Raw genomic sequence first — 23,433 nt, forward strand, 5'->3', positions numbered from 1 at the left:
AACTAGTTTATTTTTGTTGTATTCGTAGTTTTAATTGCTCTTCCTGTTTTTTTTATAATTTCATTTATGAGTTCAACTTTATATATTTTAAAATAGCAGGAGTTCAGTGGTAAATTTCAATATTTGGTATTATGGTGAAATTCAATAATTTTTTCACTTGCTGAACAATTTATTGATTTCTTTAGGGTGATATCCCTACGTCAAGTCTGATGGAAAATTATGATGTATAGAAGTCCTATGGCAGTGTTTATCCTACTCATTTTTTCTTTGATTTTAGACCACGTATGCCCCAAATGTCTAAAACGTTACAACAAAAAAGGATCGCTTTACGTGCATGTAAAATACGATTGTGGCCAACCGCGTCTACTCAAATGTAAACAACCTGGATGTTCATTCGAAACAACTAGAACTGGCAACATGACAAGACATCTAAGAACCCATCCAATGGAATAGTTCTAATGAAGATGATTCCATAATTTTGTTATTGTTATTAATAAATCGGTACCCGAGAAAAATTAGAATTTTTTTGTAGCCAGTAACGATAAAGACTTTCTGATTTCTTATCCGGAGTTGATGTGAAAAAAAAACACTATTAAACTGTTTCTCCGAATATTTTTTCTACAAAATAAATTATTACTCAATTGGAACTTTATTAACTTTGTGAGTGTAAGGGTGAACTTCACACACTCTTGAAGAAGAACTATTTTACACTTTAAACATTTACAATGATAAAAAGTCGTACTAAAGTACCACTTTTTGACAGTGCAAATAATTATTATTGCTCTCAACATCGCTTCGAGTGCAATTGAAACTTTTGTTTGACATTTATGCAAAAAACAAGATATCTTTTTTTATGTCTAGATGTTAAAAATAATATTTTTATAACATTATGAAATATTCAACAGAAGTCAAATGCATGTTATAATTGCATTCGAAGTGTTTTCGTGTGCAATGAAAATTTTTTGACATTGCTATATATATTCATCTCTCATCATACTGGAATAGAGGCTTAATTTCATGAGTACCTTCGGTTATTACATAATATTTATTTTCGAGAAAAATTTGGCCGTACTCTTTCTCATTCTTCTATTCGCTAATGGCGCACCCCAAATCTTGAATGTTCTCCCCCCCCAAAGCTCCTCCACAAGTACCTGAGTTGCGTCGGTACATTTTGTTTTATTCAGTCTTGAATAGCTGTGTGTAGAACTTTGTGATTTCGTAACTTTAAGATTCCTCTCGGTTATTTTGATTTTTTTCCTGCATTTTGGTCGGCGAATTCAATTGAATGTTTATTGTATATTATATGCATTGCATTTTTCATCTCTAATATACTTCCTAGTTTTGTTTGTTTCATTCAGTGTTAGTGATGTTGATAGTGAATATGATAGTGAAGATAACAAAGATGTCGGCTTAGCTAGCCTGACATTTCTGTCATTAATGTCATTTTTGTCATTAATGTCATTTTTGTCATTAATGTCATTTTTTGTCATTAATGTCATTTTTGTGCGATGTTGCCATTTTGGAAAAGTCTATTGTACTTCGACAAGTGTCGGAATTGTTATGTTTTTTTATGAGCCTCTGATTTTTTGATATAGAACAGTGAAAAGTATTTTGTTTCTTCATTTTTGTTCTTTGTATAACCTGGGTGAGATCAGTACTTTTTGATATTTCACGTAAAACTACTGACAATATCATTAGAGGTAGTATACCTGAAATTATCGAATTTATTATTCCAATTTTTTCAGTGTGATTTTTAATCCTTTTGTGGCTATGTGATAAACCTAATGTTATTTTTATTTACGATTACATTTTTAAAGCGGTCTATTTCATCATTGCGATTTTTCTGTATACAAATATTTTTATATTTTTATTTTAAATATTTGATTGATTCGATTCCTACTTCATTATAACTCATTATGATATGAAATAAAACAAAATGAATAGTCACAAATATATTTATATTGGTGGAAATTAATTTAGTTTTATTTCATTTTCCTTCTTAATCTATTCTGTGTTATTTTCACTTCCTTACAGGTATAATCTCCGAAAATAAGAGGAAATTTATTATTTGAATGACAATTTCGCTTTTCAAGTGATTCACTTATTTTTTATGAAATGTTTATTTATAATTATTCTGATGATAAAAATTTTTATTTATTCTTTTTCAGTGGTCCATTCGTATTTTTACGTTTCCTCATAGATAATAGGAATATATTTATGAATGTTTGCCAATGAAATGAAGAGTACAACGTATGAATCAAACTTTTCTAGCATTCTTTTACCTGGAAGGAACATCCCCTAATGCTAACATTGCGAACTGAGAACCCTAACGTATACCCTCATCTTTGCCCATTATGCATAGGCGCAGGTTGGTCTGTACCGAAAGGTAAAATGAAATGGAAGAAACTGAAGACAAATCTTACTGCTACGTTTGACGCGAAATGTTTCATTGAAATAAATATTTTCTTTCTACCTCTAGGAATCAGTGTAATAATAACAGTGAAAGTTTCTAAGTGTTTGCGCTCTACAGGGTGTCAATAGTTCAATGAAGAACCGTTCATGAAAGCTTATCCCTTTATTTATCTGTTTTTTTTATATTTTATGAAAAGTTATATTTTATACCATATTGCCATATTTTTGATATTGTTTTATTTTATAATTGAGTACTTAGTGTTTGGTGTAGGAGATAATAGATTAGACGAAAATTTCAATTTAGTTCTGAATTTAGTTATTATCAAACGTAGTTTTACTCAGTGATTGCTTGTTCTCTCAACTTAACAAATTGTTTTTCCTCATACTCAATGGATTTTATATTTCAGATATTCCCAAGATGAGACGCGCTGATATACTAAGAAACGTACAATTCATAAACAACATATGCCCGGTTGCAAAATGTAACAAACCGTTCAAGAGAAAAGATCATGCCCAAAGACATTATGTGGAAACTCATTTTGTGGGCGTAGTGGTAGATGGGTTATTCGAATGTGCAGCCTGCAACAAAGCATTCAAGAGGAAATATCTGCTAATGAACCATTACAAGAATTGCCCAAAGATTGCACATAATTGCACCGAATTGAAGCAATTCATTCCAATGATCAAGATGGATTAAAAAGTTTTTTTCAGTCAAAAACCAAATTGATTCTGAGCCTATTATTGCATCATTGTCATTATTGTTGACAGTATAACTGTCTTAATGATAAAACTGGATTAAACCTCTGCATTTCATGTATTAAAATGTTTTCGCAGTCATAATGTACATAATTGAAATTTGACGTAAGCTGAGGATTTAATAATGACTACGACAATGACAATAAATAGGCTCTTACTATTGTAGTCAGACATTTCATGATGAATTTTTTCATCGATTGATAATGTATACAAAACAAAAACTAATTTTATAGTTCTTTACATGGTAATTATTCCTTATCGAGAAAACAGAAACTATATTTTTCTAATGATATAATGTGAAATTTTGCAGTATTTTTGTATCCTCGAGATTTTTTTAATAAATAAGTACTTGTTCGATTATATAATTTTATTATACTTATGAGTTCCATTGTAGTGAGATGAATTTGAGGTGAAATTATTCATAACCGAAACCTTCAGGTATTATTTACGTCTAAACAAATTTGTTATCGTCTTGAATCGAACGAATCTAGTACGCCAATGGTTTGCGAACTTATTCTTTCTATTTCTTCCCGGAATCCAGATGTACTTGGGGTAATAAATAACATCGTAACCAGTACAGAGGTCATTATTTCGGTTTGAAATGGGCTATTCAAAAATTCTGAAATTTTACGACTGTCTGGAGAAGAATTTTTCAGTTTTGAATGATATCTACCAATTTTCTTCTTCATTAAAATGGAATTAGGAGTAGGTACCTGTTGGTGTTTATTACTTGCTGTTTTCTGGGATGACTAGATATACTATCTGGAAGTGATTCATAATATGGTGACTAAATTTGTAGAAACCTAATAAGGTGATAAAAATATGGAGTTAGCTTTGAATCATTCGAATATAGAAAATTAATATATTCTGAAAGTTTCGCAGTTTTTAAATGGTTTTCAAATGAGAAGTCTCATTTTGAATAGCTGGGGAGCTGTCACTTTTGAAACTGTATATTTTTTGACATTTTACAAATTAAAACTATGCTATCATTAAAAAAGGAAAAAATTTAGCTGTTGGAAAAGCTAGAATAAGAATAACAAAATTGAGCGATGAGCGTTAAAGTTATAAGCTTAAAGAAGTTGATGAAATTCTTAGTTCGAGAAAAGCATTAAGATACCACATGACAATTATTTTCGTAATTAACATAAAAGGACAATTATGATCGCCGATAAATCTGTTTTTATTAAGAAAAAAAGATGCCGGAGGAATTTTTTGAAGATAGAATCAAGTCTGGATCGATAAGTGATGCTACACTTGAAAATTGGAAAATATTAGTTTCATATATGCATAACACATTACTTTTTGATGAAAAAAAAATACTATGCAAGTAAAGCATGGCTTTATCAGAGTTATTCTGACTCTGCTCCATCGACAACAACAGTTAAAGGGTGGTATGCCGACTCTAAACCTTCTCAAAGAATCATGCTCTGGCCTCTCAAATTCGGCATTTATTTCAGAAAACATCAAAAAAACCCACAAAATGTTTTGAACGATCATAAATACGCTCTATAAGTGTGACGTCACACACCGTCATTTTTTGGTTCTCCTGTCAGTATTCGAAATCCAAACAAATAAATTGTCATTCAAATTAGTACGGTGTCGTTGAAGTAATTGGCTTATTTTCATGAATAAGAGTATTTGAGGAACGATTTGGGTATTAATTGATAGACAGAAGGAACGAGGTTAATGCCAGTAAGTTTGAATCCTGTATCATTCCCCAGATTTTGTAAAAAGCCGTGTTTATCAGTTGAACTTCAAGTTCTAACTTACTGGCATTAATCTCGTGCCTTCTGTCTATCAACTAATAGTAAAATCGTTCCTTAAATAATCTTATTTATCAAAATAAGCCAATTTCTTCAACGACAATTACTAATTTGAATGACAATTTGTTTGTTTGGATTCCGAACACTGACAGGAGAACCAAAAATGGCGGTGTTTGACGTCATCACTAATAGAGCGTATTGCACTTGTGTAAGCTAGACATAGAGTTGAAGATCAGAAAGCGGTGTATAAACTATTTTGCGTGAACATTTGTCTTTTGCCGCGCTTGCTCACCGCTGATCAGAAGTAACAACACATTGTCGATTGCAACCGCTACTTAGAGCTCTTTAAGCGGAATAAGTAAATAGGATTTTTTTTGCGTCGATATGTGACAATAGATATACCATAGATTTATGACTACACTTTTCTCCAGAGTCACAGAGAGCTTAAATTGAGTGGAAAGCAGTTGGTGAAGGTCGTCCAATGCGATCAAATTTTCGCACATCAGCTGACAAGGTATTTAAAAGTTAGAGAAACGTTGGAGTACATTTGTAACACTCTTGGATTTTTGCAGAATAAAGTCGAATTTTCATGAAAAAACTGTGTTTTATTATTTAGGCTTGGGACTTTTTAGTGGAGTGTTAATCCTATTATACTAACTGATCCATTTTCAGGAAAACTTTCCATGGATTCAGTATTTGGGAGATATTTCTGTGTTGGATGTAGCAAGAGTTATAAACACAAGAGACACCTTTCTAGCCATATCAGATATGAATGCGGAAAAGAGCCAAGTTTCAAGTGTCAATGCTGTAAGAAGATGTTTTACCAAAAATATACATTGAATGCCCACCTTAGGCAAATTCATAATATTAACTCCGGAACTTGAAATATCATTTATTATTTCGTAAAATCCTGACTTTGATTCAATTCAATGTTTATATCTTTATATTCAAAAATTTTTGTTTATTCAATTCAATTTTTATAACTCTATAAACCTAAGGAACAATTGCCAAATATTGTGCCAAATACAAAATTGTTACTGATTTATACAGTTGTTTCTAAATAAATATTTTTAATTGTAAGATGGTGATGTTCATTTTCTTTACCTTAGTATTCATTTGGAAAGTTTATAGTAAAGTTTTACAGAAATTTTTCTACAAAAAAAATTTCAGGTGAGTTCGAAATTCGGGTAATCAGACATCTACAATTCAGACACCGTTGACCGATTTTTCGTATACCTCATAGTTTCGAGGAAATTTTAATCGAAATTTCGGAAAAAACAGTAAAAATCGAATTTCCATAAAAAAATCGTAATATCTGCTGAAATATTTGTCATAGACCTCTCGAATGAAACGTTTTTTGATCATCGTGTTCTGATCTGAAACATAGTGAGGTTTCAAGTGCGTAGCTCACATCCAGGTGGTAGCCTCAGAAAATTAATAATTTTTTCTTTGAAAATTTCAGATTATCACTTATAATTTATGAAATAATAGACTTATCGCCCAACTGATAACAATTTCGTGACCTACGTAATCGAATCAATCAAAAAATGATACAATATTCTCATGAAAGATCTTTTAATTTTTTTAATATTTTCTAAGGTTAAGGTATGGTAAGGTATGGAAAATTTTACGGAAATTTTTCGACAAAAAAATTTTCAGGTGAGTTTGAAATTCAGGTAATCAGACATCGACAATTCAGACACCGTTGACTGATTTTTCGTATACCTCATAGTTTCTAGGAAATTTGAACTCGAAATGTTGGAAAAAACAGTGAAAATCGAATAAATTTGCGAATTCATTCAAAAGAAATGCTTTGATCAATAAAAAAAATGAAGTGTTCATCAGATTCTATTCAACTTTCACATGATTTGAACAGTATTTTAACAACAAGGGAAAAATTCTTAAAAAAAAAGTTTGGGAAGAAAAATAAATCCAGGGAGAATAATTGAATGATAAAATTTTAATTGTATTCTTTGGATTCACATATAATAATAAAAATATATAATATAATTTTTTTTTTACTTATCAATGATTAATTAAGACAAAATACTGTAGATTCACAATGGAAAAATGACCTAAACATAAAATATTTTTTTTTACTACTTATAACTCAGTTTCACGAAAATATACATTTTTAACTATAAATAGCAGTTATAGATATGTAATTTATTTTTATATTTTTTTTTTATTTTTTTATTGAAGCAATAAAATGAATGCACGTCGATGATGCATACACACAATTCCAACTACATAGTGAACATTTAACGGTAAATAAAAGTAATGAACTGAACTACCATCAAAAAGTTACATCAAAATTGGAAAGACTGTTAAAAGATTTTTATACTGAACCATCGTAAAAACGATAGCTGTAACAGTTTTGAAATCGAGCAAAGAATTTGTGTACTACAAAACTGCAGCCACAATTGGCACAATAAGTTATGGCAAAACGGATATCCTTCTTTGTTTTATCAGGTGGAACAAAGCATTTTCTGTGGCACTGAGGACACTTGAAATATTTACGTGCTGAAAAAAAGATTTTTTGGAATAGTTACGTAAGCAAGTTTCAGATTTGATATAATAATAAAATCGAAAATTTCGTTCGGCTTCTGTTTAGTCTTTGCCGACTGGAAACAACTTGAAGATGTTTTCCTCTGAGAAATCATAAATTACTTACAAGTTGTTCAAACTTACTTTCAGTTTGAGATGAAATTCTAATTGATGACTTATTTGTAGTTATGGTTCTCTTCGAAAAAGATCTGTATTTATACATTTTGAAGATTGAAATTGATGCAAACTTATCAGAGGTTAACGAGGATTCGACTAAATATTTATTGATTTGGACCATGTGGTATATTCTATCAGTACAGTAAATACCTCACAAAAACTGTGTCAACATGTCGTCTGTCAAATGCCTCTAAATAAAATTATTAACTTATTGTGTTTTTTAAAAAATGGAAGAAACTAGTGAATTTTTATTTTGTTTTGATTTACCTTAAAAAGGATTTGGCAGAGATTTGTTATTTCTGTAAGTACTTCAATGATCCTTATGAACTTGAATCAACACCTCACTCTTCTAACCTGAAAATTCTAGTTCCCGATTTCCAATCTTTTTGTGTTATAAAATGTTATTATTCCTGAGGTAAAATAGTTGAAGACGTTGAGTTGAGGCCAAACCTTTCATCCCAAAATTTGAAATAAATACTTTTCATATTAGGTATTTAATATACAGGTTATGGTTAGCATGTTATATTAAAATATATAGGATGGCTCACATAAAGCAGTCAATCCGAATATTACAGCATTTTCCGAGAATTTTATTGAAAGGAGGGGTCCTATTGAATAGTTTTCAAGATTTTCTGATTTGATACGTCTAGACATTTTTTGTGGTCATTTGTAGAAGTTGCACACACTAAGGACTAAATCAATGAGTTCTGAATTGAATTGGTGGCGATTTTATAAGATTAGTTTTTGGTTAAACTGCCTATGCTAATACAGTATCATTATATATATTTTTTTTAATTTTTTGACAAATTATGTGGAATTAGGTGAAAAACAATTTTCTATTCGTCATTGACCTCCATTCGTACATTATTATACTGATATTTTGATGTAGTAAAAAAGAAAGGAGGATCATGCAATGAATTCGAAACGTTTCATGCTTGTATGAATTGAAATTGATGTTTTGTGTATCAATATGAACAGCAATTTTTGTTTTTGAATAGGTAATAGTCAGTAGCTGGACTGATATTCTTCAAATTTTCCAGAAACTCATAACTGTCAATGTGGTCGCTTCTATCAATCGAAGAAAGCACTTGCATTCCACATGAAGCACCAGTGTGGCAAACAACCAAAATATACCTGCAATTGCGGAAAACAGTTTCATTTCAAGGGAAATTTGAAAGCTCATTTAGTGAGACAATCTTGTCATTGGAAAGTGAAAAGAGATCAATAGAGCTATAGTTATGAAATTGATATTATTTAATGTTTGTTTCGTTGAAAGTAAATGGATTCATTTCAGATTTTTCTTTTTATTTCAATGAACCTCATCGAACACCTAACATAAATTCCGAAATCATAATTTTATACAGTTTTGGAAACACCACATCAGATGGACCAATTTTGTCCACATCATATATCTGTTAGAAAAAAAAACAAAATTAATTTCCAAAATATTTTAATATTAACAACAATTGTTGAGGCAACACTGTGGCTCTAATCAACCTGAAGAAGCTCTAATGTTTTATGGAACAATTGCTGTTAATATTAAAGTGTTTGGAAATCAATTTTGTTTCATTTTATTCAATATTGAATCTTCATAAATTAAGAATCATATCCATTAAATATTTAGAAAGGAGTTGGCTAGTCAGAAACATCCTACTGAAGAAGTTAATATGAAACAAAACACCTTATGTTCCAATTCAGAATGAATATTAAAAATCGAATCATTTTTTGATATCATGATTTTACAAAAAAAAAAAATTATTGCATAAATGATATCAGAATCCTGAATTTTATGGAAATGATCTACTCAGTTAGATCTATGTTAATACCTAATTAGATCTTTTATTCCCTATTTATTATTAGTTATTTTATTCATCTGATTATATTATCTCTTTTTGCCATATCGTCATCTTCAGAATACTTAACATCTGATGAGGAGATCTTTCAAAATGATCTATTCAGGTTAGTTATTGATTTTATATCATGTTTTGAATCAACCTTCAGGGTGTCTCATATAAAGGACTAGGATATTTTCGTATGAAGCTGATTTTTTTTTCGAAAACGCCAAGACTGGTCACAAAAGCTTCTACAAGAAGGAATTTTATGAAGTTGAATTTGTTGGCAATAACTTGTTGAACAGAATTCGCTCATTTGGCTAAAATTGGATGACACTTTATATGAAGCATTAGATAAGGCAAAAATTACGAAATTGCTTCTTTCCTAACCTTATATGTTCATAATGGTTAATTATTTGTTTTTAGGCAGTGATTTTATTCTGTTTTTCACATTTATTCATCATTTTAACCAGAGAATATTGTTAACATATAATTATATGATAACTGAAATATTATCTTGTCTTTCAACGAATTTTGACACCGAAACAAACCCAGAACAGATCTTTCTTCAGAATATTTATAAATAAAATTCTAAAACCTTCAAAATCATGTCCTTCAACTTATCGCCATTCAAGATTTTTGGGCTGGTTCTGGTTGCCACCCTATTTGAGGGGTGTGGCATAAATGTGCAATTACAAGATGTCTCCCTCCAAGTAACTATTGACCTGTGTCGGCATTTCTCAGAAAAACTCATCCTACGGAAATATCTGTCTAGAATGTTATATATGGGCCACCTTGTCTACTTTGACAGGTGGGATACCCTGCACCAATGCGGTGAAAAACATAGAGCATGAATAATTCACCTATTTACCCTAGTAGTGAGTACCGTAAAAAGCAGATTTCTGTATTGCAACATTATAGAATTTCTACTGACAATTTCCCATTTTCAGGTAGAGAGATCACTCACTCCTACTCGTGTGGAACTTGCAATAAATCTTATAAATACTCGCATTCTTTGAACAGACATTTGAAATATGAGTGTGGAAAAGAAGCTTCATTTGCTTGTTTCATCGAAGGATGTCCGTACAAGTCCAAAAGAAAGGATAATTTAAACGCTCATATCAGATCCTTGCATGTCAGAGAACTCAGCGTGATGCAAATTGAAAAATTCAGCTTGAAGCTGCAACCAAAGGAAGAATTACAGACATGGCAGTACCCTGGAGAATAGATTTTCATTAAATTATTCGAGTTTTTTGAGGACTTGGTGTTAAACATGGTAGCTGAAACAAGCTATTTTTTACTTAGCGTTTCACGCACGTTTCACAAACTAGAGGTCATTGTACTACAGCAACCTGTACTGCATTACAGAAACCTGCAGTTGATGACAACTCCGTTGTCAAAACGGACGAGATTTAGGTTGTTTCAGCTTTCATGTTTAAATTTTTCGTCACATTTTTGTTTTTTGAATCTGATACAGGTGCACATATCGTCAAAAGATGCAAACCGTAGTTGAGAGCACTGTTATTCAAAGTGTTCTCTATGATAAAATTGCAAACTCAATAGTCAGAAAAGATTCAGTAGTTAAAACCAAATAGTGCAATATTTGAACCATGGCGATAATTTTATTTTTATCGTCGTTGAAGTGGTTTTACTAAGAAAAATTTTCATGGCAAAATAAATATAAAATATTTTTAACAACATAATATTATCCAAAATACGAATTATCATTTTTTATTAAATATAATGATAAAATACAAAAAATTTGTGCTATTGCGACATACTTCTGTCCAGAAATGTTTTCAATCGAGTAATCTCAAATTGCTATTTTATTAAAACATTTTTTAAAATGTTTTAATAACATTAATGCGTCATATCTCAGAAATATCTCGAAATCATAACATTCAGACTTGGGATATTAATTCAGAAAGTATCGTCATTATCTGATATCATTATAATAATAATTTATTCGAATATTAGGTCCTGTTTGACATTTTCTCATATTCAGATTTCAGTTCAATGTCGAACCAGTATGGGCCTTGAGATTTTTGCTAGAGTTTTTTTTGTCAAAGTTTTTTTAAAGAAAATGGTAAAATTTCAATTATAAATTCTGCGAATGCTAATGTTATCATTGAAACAGGTTGCAAAACTTTTGACGTTAGGTGAACTTTATGAAATGTGTTGTACAATGACTGATATTATAATAGTGTATATACAGTTTGTTTCATTTAATGTAAATAATTCACATTTAGAAAAAGATCATTGTCATTTCGAATCATTTTTGATGTCGTCATTGGGTTTTTGAGATAAATATGTATCTCTCTATCTACCTAATGTTCCTTTTGGCTAGTTTCTTCAGATTTGTCTTATTTATTACTATTTCGTTTGTTTAATTCGTGAGGAATTTGGAATACAAAATAATGAAAAAATAATCATGGATCTGAAATGAAATATACTGGAGTAAAATTTGTGATGAATGTTCATCACTAAATAAATTTCTCTTATGTAAATAACAGTTCAATTATTCGTTTGATATTAATCTTTCTCATCTGAACCAAATCATGTGTTAAATCAATGAATAATTCAACTATAGAACTTTACACTCTTATTTTGAAGAATTATCTGTCGTGTTTCATTATTTCAGGGATATATGTTGCAATCACTATATATCTTCACAGAGTTTTCAAGTTATTGAATTCTTTGTGATTAATTTTTTTTAACCAATTTTCCATTTTTTTTCAGAGAAAATGGGTATCTTATGAATGTGTAAAAATTGTAATACTTTTATCGATCAAATACTTATGCTATATTTTGATGTTATTAGAAAATTATACTTATGAACTGAATAGTTTGTTTTTTTTTCGATACGGATTTTTGTTTTATCTTAATAATCAAATATTATTCTGAACTGAATGAATGTGAACTTTTGAGAATGGAGGTTTTTCTTTTGTAGGAAAATAATTATGATGATATTTAACCCGTTTACAACGGTTTGCTGTCAAAAATCATTTTTGACATGGAATGAAAATCCAGTTGAAAAAAGTTTCACCAAAATTTTTCATCTTTCATATGTATTGAATTGCAATGTTTTGATGATTACAATTTTAAAATTACAATATTTTTTTTATCGTGAATTTTTTTGTTCAATTCAATTTATGTTTTGCAGAATGATAATACTTCTATAGGGAATATTCACAGTAAAAAAAGTTCTATTCAGTCTTTCAACACAATTATATTCCAAAATTTAATGAATTACGCATGTGTAACCCGCAATGTACATTTTAAACAGGATAGCCATACAAAATGATTTGTGGACACACAGACAGACACCCACCAAAAATTTTCACAATGGTCAGAAGTGGATTTTGCTAAATGAAATTTTTTAATAGGGAGCCAAAAAAGTGCTTTGAAAAACTTTGAAGCAATGATTACATATTTTGAAAGTGTGTGAACAGGAAAATTGTAAAATCAATATATTTAGTTGAATATTAAATGCTGAGTGTTGTAATTGAAGAAACCTGTTTGTTAGTGTCCATTCTGTGTTGTGGTCCCATTACAGCAAAATAAAATTTTCACACGCAATTTTTGTTTGTTTTAGGACGACGTCATTTTTGTGGAGCTTGTGGAAAATCCTACAAAAACAGACCAACACTATTACGTCATTTGAAATTAGAATGTGGCAAGGAGCCAAAATTCCACTGTGAATTTTGCCCATACAGAACTAAGCGAAAATTTAGTTTGACATTGCACATCAATCATAAGCATGTAGAGAAAATTCTAACTAACCATGTAACGTTGATATAATTCTGAAGACTTTCACTGCCGAATTGTTTTATAGAGATGGAAAATTTTTAGCTGTAGTCAATATTCGGTTTCTACCGGACGTTTCGCGGCGGTAGACATCTTCAGAGGTTTTGAGATGGTAGATTCTAGGATTACTCGAAATTTCTATCTCTCATGTGGTGATTAGTATGATTGATTTGGTGTATATGTGATGCTGTTTGTGTTTCTAGTCAATAAATGTAACTTTGTGCCATTCAATATATACTATACTATATTACGTGCTGTATCCTCAGAAGTTTCTGTATTTAATTTTTTTCTTTCGAAAAAAATGTAAACAAATTTTCTCATCTAACTGTGATTTTATTCTTCCCTTCATTCTTCAATGTTGCTTCGAAAGTTTGAACTATTTTAAATGAATACACGTTTATATTGTATGAAATCTATCAAATTTTTTTAGATTGAAAAAAGACATAACAATTTGTATCTTATTTGAACATTGTGTTATAAAAATCAACAAAATTACAGTGAAAAAAAAGGAATTTCTGAGTTGAACTATCAAATTCCTTATTTTATTTGTTTCAGGAATATAATTTCTCTTCTCATTTTTCATTGAAGGTGGGTTCTTTTCTTTTGAAAAATATTATCTTCCTATCTTCCCAAATTATGTCTTTATGTGCTTTTGAATTTGTCAAATGGAAAGTATTCGACTCAATACCAATTTATCGTGCAAATATCTTCATTTTCGTTTATTTTTAGGAGAGTTCAAATGTTTCAAGTGCGGTAAGGACTATAAAGTGAGGAGATCCTTGTGGAGGCATCAAAAATTTGAATGCGACACCGAAAAACATTACCCTTGCTACATCGATAGATGTCCTGTGAAATACAGAAGGAAGTATTTGCTTGTAGCTCACCTCCGGAACGTTCATAAGTTGACACCACAAAATATTTCGAATCTGACATATAACAGATTTCAGGATTTTCATTAGATGAAATTTTGAAAACCACAATACATGGTGGGGTTTAAGACTGCATCATCAGATGGATGAATAAATTCATCCCTCTATGCTATTGCTGAAAAAAACAATTTGTTGATTCATTAAGATTTTTTTTAAAGGATTATATCGTTATTTTTTTTTTGTTGAAAAGAGAAAGGAGCTTCTTCATTTCGATTATAATTCGTGTCCGTATCTATACGTGTAACAAACCATAATAAATGTCTAAGTTGAATTGATGTCGTTTTTTGCTATTTAAATAATTATATCACATATATATCACACTGAATAAGTGAAATTTTGAAGTACGTCAATTTTAAAATGGTTGCGAATGGAGAAAGAATATGATCCAACATTATTCAAGTTAATACAATATATTGAAATTTGTGCTGTAAAAATGCAGCAATTTGTTTCATAAGAAAGTCGAGTGAATATTCAAACTATAGAATCTAGATGCTGAAATATGAATATCCTCGTATAATGTTCTCCTGTCAATACAGGGTGTTTATTTGAAAAAACGGGTTTACTGAGCAAGCGCAATTGTGAAATTCCCGGGACCTCTATGTCTACCTATTTACTTGATTCTGATATAATTTCGGTTGAGACCTAAATGTAAGAATATGAGAGTGTTACAAGACATAACGATTTTTTTTTAGGAGTGAAGTACCATGCAGCCTAATGCCACTCCTATTCGTATAGTTCCTATTTGAACTTGAAGTTCAAAGTACTTCTTTAAAAAAAAAATTTAATAAAAAATCTGATATATAGCTGAAAGTCTCAACATTGTGGAACGAACAATTTGTATAATTCATAAAGAAAAATCAACTATATTTGATTAATTATTAACTCCTAAAAGTTCAAAAGTAAATCACTAATGCTTCTCTCAATCACATCACCTCATCAATATACCTCACAAATATACTGGTGCAATCTTGCTCATATCTAAGCCACTGAAAACTGAAGCATTATGGTTTTTAAATTCATTTTCAGGGAGAGGAAGACAATCTTCTTCCGATATTGGACTTTTTCGTTGTGACCGCTGCAACAGGCCTTACAAATATAAGAAAAATCTGAGAACACACCAAAAATATGAATGTGGTCAAGAACCTAGGTTTGAGTGTTTCTTCGATCTAAATGTTTGCCAGTATAAGTGCAGAACGAAAATTTCTCTTAAGCAGCATATGATTCATAAGCATAATATTCGTTTTTGATATTTGATTAGTAATTGGTGGATAAAATTCTGTTATCCAAATTTCAGAATTTGGGATTTTACGAGGTGTTTCTAAAGTGATCCAAAAGATTTCTAGGAGGTGATAGTTCAACGAAAATTTTTTTGTTTTAGTACTGGCACTCATAAATAAGAAAATAGTCAAGATCCTGATTTTTATCCAAAGAATATTTTTCTAGTTATAATGAACTTTCTTAAGTAATATTTCATATATTGTATTTTTTAGATTGTTTAGTGTGTTTCACTGGATTTTATGAGTTATTATGAAAGCGTTTTTCCAAAGAAAAAAGTTCCGCACATTCGACTGGTTTTCTAAATTGAATTGTATAGTCAATTTCCAACCAACTTTTTTTTAAAATAACTACAGGTTGTCTCGAAAAATTTTTTCTAGCTCAGTTTTCCAATAGTAATGATTCAATCTGAAATGGTTAAATGAGAATATTGTTTAAATAGTTTAGTGAATTAGTCACAAGATCCAGTGACCCGATGACTTGAAACACCCTGTAGGTCATATATTAAATCAATTTTATAATATTTGTGTTTAATCAGTTCAATGAATTTTAGATTACAGCAACCAAAGTATTTCTTCCTAATTTAGTTATGAATATTTTAATTAGTTGTTTCATTGATTTGATTTATGTTTTATGAAAAAACTCGAGAAACTTACAATAAAATATCTATTTTATATGAGGTTACTTTTTTTAATTACAATCAAAGTGTTTTTGAGCACAAATTTTCAAATGAACTGCTCAAATGCAATGAAATATTAATTCAATTCTGTTTTCAGACAAATTATTCCAATGTGATGGTTGTTTCCGGTCTTACAAGTATCTCCGAAATTTGAAATCACATCAGAAATTTGAATGTAGAAAGGAACCCCAGTTTGGGTGTCCAGTGGAAGGATGTTTTTATAAATCGAAAACGAAAGGGAATTTGAAACAACATATGGCTAACATGCATCTTGTACAGAACTAAAAAAGTTTCATCTTGTGAATTCTGTCTTGAAGCATTACTTACAAATTTAATCAATGATAATTAAAATATACAGGAAGGCACATATTTTTATTTCACACCTTTTCATGTTTCTCTTGCTCAAATCCGAAGGAAATTTTATAAGTTCTGTTCAATGGGAAAAAAAAGGTTGAAATAGAAATAAACTCTGAACTTTTTTTCAAACAGGGTAATAAAACTCATAGATGAGAAATACTCTTCTATGGAGGTACACCACTGAAACGACGTTCAATTACGGTTAAGCCCTGAAATTTTCGAATTGTTCTGCACACAGTATCATTAGACTCCATGAGTCAATTCTCGAATTGTTTGGAAATTTACAGGGTGTTCCACAAAAATGTAAATGACCAAACATACGTTTTTTCTTATGGCACTTCCTATGTTCATTGAATTTTCAGATTGCATGAAAAAAATCAACCCAAGTTCGTTCAAAGTTTTATATTCTAAAAATATACCGTTTTGAGATTACTCATTTATTGGAGGTTCTTTGGAAAAACCATATAGTATAAATAAATTTATTTTAATGAGTATTGACTTTGAATAAGTCAGTACTCACCTCCATTTTTCTAGTATTCACTTTCAAAATCTCATTGAAATAAATTATTTATTTCGAATTAGATTTCTCCTGAGATCACCTAATTTATGAAAAATCTAAATATCTCAAAAACAGTAAGTTTTAGGCTTATAAAATTCATTTATTCCATGCAATCTGAGAATTGAATAAAAAATTTGGTGTTCCATAAGAAAGAACATATAATTGATCATTTACACTTAAATTCCAAGAAGGAGCTCCCAAACATACTTCCTATTTTTTAGAATATAAGTGAAGGAAAAGTGCATTTTTTTATATTAACATTAATTTTGTCTTCCAGTTCAATTATAGAAAATTTTACTTTAATTTTTGGTTTCTCATTGTTATTCATACATTAAGTCTGTAATTTGGAATATTTTTCAGCTATGTTCATTTGTGACATCTGCAATAGAACTTATAAATATTTACGAAATTTGAAAGCACATAAGAAATACGAATGCGGTAAAGATCCACAATATCAATGCGCTCTATGTCCATATAAAGCAAAGTACAGAAAAAATTTGAGAAAACACATGGCTAGCAGACATCATACACTTTTACAGACGTAGATTTGAGCAACGAAGGAAATTTATTTCTTGATAGTTTACAACATAAAATAATTGACTTGAAATATTCATTTCTAAACCTTTTTGATCATTAAATATTTCGCAGAAACAAACAAAAATTATATTAGAATTGTTATGAAATGTTCAATGTAAAAATAGTTGAAATTAAAATATACTTTTAACTGATACTTTTTCTTTTTTTTTCGAGTTATATTGCATTAATCTTCCTAGATCGAGAACATAGTTCGAAAAATTTCAAGGAAAAGTCAAAATGCTAGAAGATATAAAATATATTTATTTTTCATATCATGAAAACCTCGAGGAAGGAGACTTTTATTTTTGGGGAATTAGGAACAATTGACATCTTAATTTCATTAGTCTCGCATAATTAATAATTCTTCTTAGTCTTTCTACTCGATTCTGATATGATAATAATCTCTCATTTGTCTAGGAAGACCGATAGATGCAGCCATCTACGGTCTTTTGACGTAAAAATCCTGGGTTCAAGTCCACCATAAACAAATATTTTTATTAATTTTGTTTACCGCTATTTTTTTATGATTTGTGATACTTCAAGAAGAAATAATAAACTCTAGTGTAAAATCCTTTTTTTCTCTGTAACTTCAACATGTAAATTCATTATTATTATTATTTTAAGGTTCCAAGGATCGCCTCAAATGCGAACTCTGCGACAAAAGTTACATATATAAGTCTAGTCTAATCAACCATAGAAAGGAGTGTGGTCAGGAGCCCAACTTTCTGTGTCCAATGAAGTATTGCTCGTTCAAAACGAAAAGAAAAGGCAATCTTCAAAGACATGTCAGTACAGTTCACCAACTGTAATTTATCCTCATCCTGTATTTCTAAATTGATCTCTGTGATAGATAGGTAATTAATGAATTTAGGATATTCAATTTTTTCTTTTTTCCAAGATCCACAAAAAAAATACGGATCCTGTTTGAAAAGTCACGTGGCTAGAATATATAATACACTTTCGCGAACGTAGATTTTAAGGGACGAAATTCATATCTCTAAAATTTTCAGCCTAAAACGATGAATTTTATTCTTTTTGGATATTTTAATATTTTTCTGAATTATAGAGAATTGTTATTGCCGTTCCGTTCTATGTGGAATAATCCCCGAGATAAGAGAAAATAATGAATCATTGCGTGAAATTAACAGTATATTCTTAAGAAGAAACATTGCATAAGCAAAAACTTATGATGCATAACATGTTTTATAGTGAAATTTGACATATATGTTATTTTTAAAAATTTTAATTACTCGATCAAAATATAGGTGAGAATATAATATTTTCTACATCATTCAAAACGTGATGGATCCAATATTGCACAGATTCCAAATATACATTCTTGGAGCTCTTTCCACTCTCTGAAATAAATTTTTTTCACAAAAAACTTAATAACGACTATGTTCAATGTTCAATAGGAATTTTAATTCAATATTTTTTCAGGAGAATTCACCTGTGATACTTGCAATAGAGGTTACAAATATTTAAGAAGCTTGAGAACACACAAGAAATATGAGTGCTGTAAAGAGCCACAATATAAATGCACTCATTGTGCTTATCGAGCAAAAAGGAGACAAAGTTTGAAAAGTCATGTCCTTAGAAGACATAAAGCACATTTATAATTCAAAACTTGAGGACGAATATTTTTATTTTTGTGGATTTATCAATGATTTGAATTAATTTTAGTATTCCTGGATAATTGATTGATAATTCCCATATTCTATTTGATTCAGTTACAATTAAATTTGTTTTTGTTTGAATTTCATCAATCTATGTTAAATTTTGTAGAAATTTGGGTCTTTGCTTATACTTTAGGACAGAAAATCACCAATAAATTTTACAAGAAATAAGTGTTGCGTTAAACCTGAAATATCTTTGGAAATATGAAGAAAAAAACAATAAATCATTTTGCCAAATTTGCTGTCTTTTCTTGATGTAATCAATATATATGTTCATTTCTCAACAAATAAAAATTAGGAAGAGAGCAATATCTAAACGAAAAATATTACTCCGAATTATAGTTGATTATTTTGAATAAATAAACAAACAAAAAACACCATTTAGAATCGTTCGAAGAAAAAAAATATACCCACTTGAAATTTTCAGTGTTATGTAATGTCAATGAATTATCCGTTTTTTCGCCATCCCGAACTTTTCTCGAGATCTGTAAAGGATTCATTCTAAAAGAAAATTTGAACATAAACCGTTTGCATGGATAGGCATTGAATCTCCTAACTCAAGAATAAGCTCCATGAATTTTCAGAGCAAAGTATTGAGGAAACAAAAGGAAAAAAACATCTTTTTAAAAATGAATCGCACATCATCATGAAAGTGAAAATACATGTTGCTACAACAATACTAAACAATATTTCTTTCGAATAGTCCCAGCACCAATAATTTCGAAGCTATGAAATTTTCCATAGTCCATGAGGAGGTTTAATTCATTTTTTTAAAAATTTTTTATGTATATAGAAATTCATTGAATTCTGAATATTCTCCGAGATGGTGACAGATAATAAATTATTGCTCCAAATGGTTAGTTTTTTTCTGATAAAGTGGTAAAATTTGAAAATGATTTGCTCTTGAAACCTCTTATAAATTATTGCTTAAAATGAGCTGTTTTTTTCTAATAGGGTGGTGAAATTTCAAAATGATTTGCTCTTGGAATCTCTCCATTGAAATCATGACATAAATCGAGTCATAACATGTATTAAACTGAAATTTGGCTTTTGCTTTATTATTAGAAATTTCATTTATTCGATCAAAATGTAGGTAAGGATATAATACACGACTTCTATATAATTCAAAACGTGAAGGATACGATATTGCACAGATTTTCTAAATAAATTCCTGGTGCTCTTTAAACACTATGAAATTAATTTTTTTCACGAAGAGTTGAATTATGAATGTATTTAATATCTAATAGGAAATTTAATTCAATGTTTTTTTTTCAGGAGAATTCACCTGTGATACTTGCAATAGAGGTTACAAATACTTGAGAAATTTGAGAACACATAAGAAATATCAGTGCTGCAAAGAACCACAATATAATTGCTCTTATTGTGACTATCGAGCAAAATGGAAACGAAGTTTAAGAAGTCATATTGCTAGAGAACATCAAATAGATATATAATTCAAACCTCGAGGACCAGGAATTTTATTTTTATGAATTCATGAATAATTTACTTCAATTATATTATTTTTGACTAATTGACAAATAGAAATGTTAAATTCAATTCCTTTCAGTTTCAATTTAATTTGTTTCAATTGCGATTTCATCAATTCATGTTAGAGTTTGTCGAAATTTCTGGTAATTTTTCCATTTATGTCCCTGAAACATCCATTGAAATATTTCATTTGGGTATTTACTTCACCTTTCTAGAAGATGTAAAGTACATTTATAATTCAAATCTTAAGGACGGATATTTTTATTTTTGTGGATTCATCAATGATTTGAATTAATTTTATTATTCCTGGATAATTGATTAATTATTCCCAAATTCAATTTGATTCAACTACAATTTAGTTTCTTTCAGTTTTAATTTCATCAATCTATGTTGAAGTTTGTAGAAATTTTGAAAGCTTCAGCAATTTTTTCACTTATGTTCCCGAAACTTACTATTCAAACATTATATTTGAGTCTTTGCTTATACTTTAGGATAGAAAAACACCAATAAATTTAATGTTAAATATGTGTTGAAATATCTTTTCAAATATGAAGAAAAAACAATAAATCATTTTGCCAAATTTGCTGTCTTGTATATATGTTCATTTCTTAAGAAATAAAAATAAAAAGAGAAAACCCCCCTTGAAATTTTCAGTGTTTTGGAATGTCAATGAAAAAATTTGTTTTTTTGCCATCCAGAACTTTTCTCGAGATCTATGAAGGATTTATTCTGAATGAAAATTTGAACAAAAATCGTTTGCATTAATAGGCATTGAATCTCCTTACTTATGTATGTTGCTAGGATGATACTATACAATATTTCTTCTGAATACTCCCAGCACCAATAGTTTCGAAGTTATGAACTTTTCAATAGTCCATGATTCTGAGGAGGTTTAATTAATTGTTTTAAATTTGTCATGTTTATCGAAATCCATTGAATTTTGAATTATCTCCGAGATAGCAAGAGATAATAAATTATTGCTCAAAATGGTATTTTTTTTTTCTAATTAGGTGGTAAAATTTCAAAATGATTTGCTCTTGGAACCTCTTCATTGAAATCGTAAACAAAAACTGAAGAGCCATAACGTGTATTATCCTGAATTTTGGCTTTCGTCTTATTTTTCGAAATTTTTTTCAATCGATCAAAATGTAGGTAAGAATTTTTTTTCACGAAGAGTTCAATAATGAATATATTTAATATCTAATAGGAATTTTAATTCAATGTTTTTTTCAGGAGTATTCACCTGTGATACTTGCAATAGAGGTTACAAATATTTGAGAAATTTGAGAACACACAAGAAATATGAATGCCTCAAAGAACCACAATATAAATGCACTCATTGTGACTATCGAGCAAAAAGGAAACGAAGTTTAAGAAGTCACATCGCTAGAAAACATGAAGCAGATTTGCATTTCCAACCTTGAGGACCGGGAATTTCATTTCTATGGATTCATGAATAATTTATATTTTAATTTAATTATTCTTGACTTATTGATTAATAAATGTCCTTTCAGTTTCAATTTAATTTGTTTCAATTGAAATTTCATCAATTGATGAGAGTTTGTCGAAATTTCTAGCAATTTTTCCAGTTATGTCCCCTAAACAACAAAGATTTCACACCAATAAATTCAACAACAAATGATTGTTGCTGTGAACCTGAAAGTGTGATATATGAAGAAAGAAATAATAAATCATTTTGCAATGAAACAAGAATGTTTTAGAATTAATATTTTTGCATGAAAATTTAAAATTAAACTCGATTGCATTGATAAGCACTGAATCTCTTAACTCAAGGATAAGATTCATGAGTTTTTATTGCAAAACATCAAACAATATTAAAAATCATTTATTTAAAAATTAATAACTCCCGATTATTGTAACATTGTATCGAAAATGATGATGAATAAATTATAATCTTTAACTTATTATTCACATTGCAAACACGTATTGCTACGATAATACTGTATATAATATTTCTTCCGAAAAATTCTAGTTTTTATAGTTTGAAGTTTATGAATTTTTGAAGCAATAAATTGTGGACTACAATTCAGAATTAATTACTTTTTGAAAATTTAACAACACATCATTATGAAAATCGGAACATATGCTGCTACGATAATACTGAATACGATACTTTGTACCACATAGGCCTAGGACTATAATTTCTGAGTATATTCCTTTCTTATGTTACCACTATAATATCTCACATATCTACGAAGAGCGATAGCTGTAGCCAGGATTATATAGGGTGTTTTTTTTCAAGGTATATAACTTTAAGTTGGCATTACTGTTCAAGATGGCGACCGATTTAACAGCTGTCAAGTGATCTATTTTCAGTTTGGTTTGGCAATTCATCATGAATAGACTCACGCCTGAACAACGCTTGCAAATAGTGCAATTTTATTTCGAAAATGATGGTTCTGTGCGGAATACGTATCGCGCACTACGTCCATTTTATCGTCGACAAAATCGAAGCGCACTTCTGGTTGAATGGTTACGTCAACAAACAAAACTGCCGCATTTGGAGTGGAGCTAATCCTCAAGTGTATGTCGAAACACCGTTACATCCAGAAAAACTGTTTGGTGCGCTTTATGGGCTG

General features: G+C 29.7%; 1 protein-coding gene and 2 long non-coding RNA genes across 4 annotated transcripts in view; 2 read left to right on the plus strand and 1 right to left on the minus strand.

The window, feature by feature from the left end:
- The window catches only part of LOC123672478 (longitudinals lacking protein, isoforms H/M/V-like), a 360,352-nt gene that overhangs the window by 71,642 nt on the left and 265,277 nt on the right, over positions 1-23,433 (plus strand). The gene's annotated exons all lie outside the window — the stretch shown is intronic.
- On the minus strand, positions 6,874-7,765 carry LOC123672484. The gene is made up of 2 exons (XR_006746308.1): positions 7,623-7,765; positions 6,874-7,454 (listed from the first exon to the last, which is right to left on the minus strand). It is a non-coding gene; the product is annotated as an uncharacterized LOC123672484 (long non-coding RNA).
- On the plus strand, positions 7,770-8,948 carry LOC123672486. The gene is made up of 2 exons (XR_006746310.1): positions 7,770-7,956; positions 8,654-8,948. It is a non-coding gene; the product is annotated as an uncharacterized LOC123672486 (long non-coding RNA).

Source organism: Harmonia axyridis, chromosome 2 (genome assembly GCF_914767665.1).
Source record: "Harmonia axyridis chromosome 2, icHarAxyr1.1, whole genome shotgun sequence".
Classification (NCBI taxonomy): Eukaryota; Metazoa; Arthropoda; class Insecta; order Coleoptera; family Coccinellidae; genus Harmonia; species Harmonia axyridis.